Below are 3,650 nucleotides of genomic sequence, written 5' to 3'. Positions count from 1 at the left end.
GTAGCAATACTTATGCCAGACCAAATAGACTTTCAGACAAAGGCTATAACAAGAGACAAAGAAGGACCCAGTAATCCCACTTCTGGGGATTTATCCAAAGACACCCAAAATGCTACTCTGAGGGGACATGTGCATCATATGTTCATTGTAGCATTGTTTACAATGGCCAAGGTGTGGAAGCGGCCTGGGTGTCTGTCAATAGATGAATGGATACGGAAAAGGTGGTACACATATACAATGGAATATTGCTTGGCCACAGAAGGGAATGGGCTCTTGCCATCTGTGGTGGCACGGATGGTCCTGGAGGGTACTGTGCTGAGTGGAGTTTAATACAGAGAAAGACAGATGCAATGTGATTTCACTTATATGTGGAATCTAAAGAACAAAATAAACAAACAAACAAAATAGAAATAAACCATAGATACAGAGAACATTCTGATAGTTGCCAATGGGAGGGGAATTAGGGATGGGTGAAAAAGGGGAAGGGATTAAGAGGTTCAAATTGGTAGTTGCAAAATAGTCATGGGGATATAAAGTAATGCATAAGGAACATAGTCAATAATATGGTAATAACTATGTATAGTGCCAGGTGGGTATTAGACTAGTCAGGGTGATCACTTCTTAAATTATATAAGTGTGTAACCACTATGCTGTACACTTGAAATTAATATAAAATTATATTGAATGTCAACTGTAATTGAAAAATTTTAAAAAGGGTGGAAAAAGTGAAGGGAAATAAGAGGTTCAGATTTCTGGGTATAAAACAAATAAGTCATGGGGATGTAATTTACAGCATAGAGAATATAGTTAATAATATTGTAAGAGTGTGGTACAGCATTAGATGGTTGCTGGACTTATCATGGAGATCACTTCTTTAAGCATAAAAATGTTGAATAACTATGTACACCTGAAACTAATATAATATTGTATGCTAGCTATATTTCAATAAAAATCTGTAAAAAATGGAAAAAAAAATTGAGCATGAAAAAAAAGAAAAACCAGGATCTGAAAGAGTTCCTGAGAGCATATGAAAGTACTTTTGAACCTGAAGCTGTGTCTAGCTTTAAGAGATTTTAATACAAAATGTATTATGTATTTTTTTGTTCTTAATTCCACATATTTCACTGTTAATACATTCAATTTTAAGGTATTTACAAGTGACAAGTGATTGAACCAAGTCAACTTGTGTCTACAACCTTCAAGTAATTTTATATTTTAAAATATAGCTACTTTGAAAAAATCCCCTAATTCTCAAACTTATTTACAATATAACTAATGTTCTTAGGTGCCTTTTTGTAAAGGGCAACACTATAGCTTCATATTTCTTTAGCAAGCGACATCTGATATAGAGGAACATGACATTGCCATCCAGTATCAGTTTTCATGCACCTCGATTACTTTCTTTACCTATTCTCTCTTTGTAGTGTTAAGGCTGAGTGGATATGATGGAGGCAAACAAGACACTAGTGACTGCATTTGTTCTCACAGGACTTACAGATCGTCCAGGGCTGCAGGTCCCCCTGTTCCTGCTGTTCTTGGTCATCTACCTCACCACCATGCTGGGCAACCTGGGACTGATTTTGCTCATCCGGGGGGATCCCCATCTTCATATCCTTGTGTCCTTATTCCTTTGCAGTTTAGCCTTTGCAGATGCTTGTTCTTCACCCACTATGACTCCCCGGATGTTTGTCAACATCGTTGACAAGAGTCAAATGATATCTCTCCTTGAGTGCATGGCTCAATACTGTCTTTTTTTTGGTTCCAGTGCCACCATAGAATGTTTCCTCCTGGTAGTGATAGCCTATGACCATTATGTAACTATATGCAGCCCTTTGCTGTATCCGTGGTGATGTCCAATAGATGCTGTACTTGGCTGATAAGTATGTCATACGCAATTGGCTTTCTGCATCTTATAATTCATATAGGGTTATTATTGAGATTAACCTTCTGCATCATTTCTACTGTGATATCTTGCCATTATACACAATTTCTTGCCCTGACCCATCTATGGATGCACGGGTGCTTTTCATTTTTGCTTTTATACAAGCTTTCACTTTTATGACCATCACGGTCTCTTACACCCGTGTCCTCCTTGCCGTCCTGAAAAAGAAGTCTGAAAAGGGCAGAAGCAAAGCCTTCTCCACGTGCAGTGCCCACCTGCTCTCTGTCTCCTTGTTCTATGGCACTCTCTTCTTCATGTATGTGCGTTCTGGGTCTGGCCCAGATCAATATCAGGATAAAATGTATTCACTGTTCTACACAATTATAACTCCCTTTCTAAACCCCTGTATTTATAGCTTAAGAAACAGGAAGCTTTAGGTGTCCAGAGAAAAGTGATAACAAAATAAATATTTTTCAGGAAAACTTTCATTATTATTTCCATTTTATTCCCTGTTTAAATAAATGACAATATCTAGTTCTGTGTTTTGCATATAGTGGAGACGCCCTTATATTTATTCCTACACAAGGGAAGCCTTGCAGACCTCATCGTCGCCGAGATCGCTGGGACAGGGACAGGCTATGTACTGGGGGTGGCGGCAACTTCCTAGCAGGAGGAAAGGCTTTCATCCAACATCCAGCTTTACTCAGCCAACCTCTGACAGACTGCAACATAGCTGCAAAATTAGTTCAGGACAGAGTTCTCCTTGGAAGTGGGGAGACCCTTAAAAAAGGGTAAGAGTCTTTTGAGTGGACTAAAGTTTACTAAGAAGAGAATGTAAGGGTCTAAGAGGATGGAAAGTGTTCACTTTTTTTTCTGTTTCCTCTTTGAGTGAAGAGCTGGTTGCATAGTTGGTATATGTGTCTTTCTCAGTGCGTATTTCAATTTGCCATCTAGAAGCAACACAAAAAGGAAGAAGGGATTCAACTCTGACTTTAAAAAAAGAATTTCTTTTGAAAGACTATTTACTACATTCCTTTATCTAGCTCTGTACATTAAGAACTAAGCTTAGATCACAGAGTTCTACTATAAATAAAAATAGCTATGCCTGCTTGGCATAGACTTGCTTTATGAAAGAACAAGGATATAAAGTAGGAAAAATAAAAAAATAAGTCTGTATTTTCTCACCCAAGTGAAAAGGGGAAGAATGAGGAGATAGATAGGAAAGGGAAACAGTTAGATGACTGACCCAATTTTGCTTTGCTAGGCTCCAGTCTGGAGTTGGGGACATAGTAGATAGTTTTGATGGAGTCTGAGGGAGGAGAGCCCTCTGCCCAGAGTAATTTTAAGAGTGTGGACAGGAACCACTTCTTAGTCCTTCCCGCACAACTCTGGGGCATGGCCTGAAACATAGTTAGGTAGAGAGTGGCCTTGAAGACTGGGTCCTCTCAGTTCCCACATGCTGTGATGACCCCAGGAGTCACTATGGTGCTGCCAAAGGGGGGATTAAAGCTATGTGTGACTTTCTACTTGAGTAGAATTACTGAATCATCAGGTAGTATGATTTGCTCTGTTTACTCGTTGAACCGGGGTATTTATTTCTTAGGCAACACCCCACTGCTCTTAAAATGATTTTTTTTTAAAAAATGAAAAAGCCTACTCTTGTGTTTTCACTACTTGCAAAACAAAATATAACATTATATAAAATTTTCTCTATATTACCCTCGAGTAATATGTTTGAAGATTTTCAAATTACTGCTATGGTAAGGAG

The 3,650-nt window shown here is 38.5% G+C and overlaps 1 pseudogene; it reads left to right on the top strand.

The window, feature by feature from the left end:
• The first annotated feature begins 1,442 nt into the window (after positions 1-1,442).
• Positions 1,443-2,319, top strand: LOC109461188 (olfactory receptor 5AC1; annotated as a pseudogene).
• The last annotated feature ends 1,331 nt before the right edge of the window (positions 2,320-3,650 follow it).

Source organism: Rhinolophus sinicus, linkage group LG01 (assembly GCF_036562045.2).
Source record: "Rhinolophus sinicus isolate RSC01 linkage group LG01, ASM3656204v1, whole genome shotgun sequence".
Lineage (NCBI taxonomy): Eukaryota > Metazoa > Chordata > Mammalia > Chiroptera > Rhinolophidae > Rhinolophus > Rhinolophus sinicus.
The sequence above is the reverse complement of the archived record's forward strand: the minus strand, read 5'-3'. Positions and strand labels throughout refer to the sequence as shown.